The sequence below is a fragment of the Morone saxatilis genome, unplaced genomic scaffold (assembly GCF_004916995.1).
Source record: "Morone saxatilis isolate NCDOM2014 unplaced genomic scaffold, NCSU_SB_2.0 Contig2, whole genome shotgun sequence".
Classification (NCBI taxonomy): Eukaryota; Metazoa; Chordata; class Actinopteri; family Moronidae; genus Morone; species Morone saxatilis.
Genome location: NW_023339762.1, coordinates 706,255 through 706,472, shown reverse-complemented (window position 1 = coordinate 706,472; position 218 = coordinate 706,255).

Sequence of the window (218 nt, the reverse complement as noted above, 5' to 3'; positions counted from 1 at the left end):
GCTAAGGTATATGATATTCTCCCTGGTCGCAATGCAGTGTTCGACTTACAATACCTTGACAAGATAATCCCTTAAAAAATAAATAACAAGTAAATGGTAAATGAACCTGTACTTGCATAGTGCCTTTCTAGTCTTCCAACCACTCAAAGCGCTTTTACACTACGTACTACATTCACCCTTTCACACACATTCACTCAGTGATGGCAAAGTCCATCGAA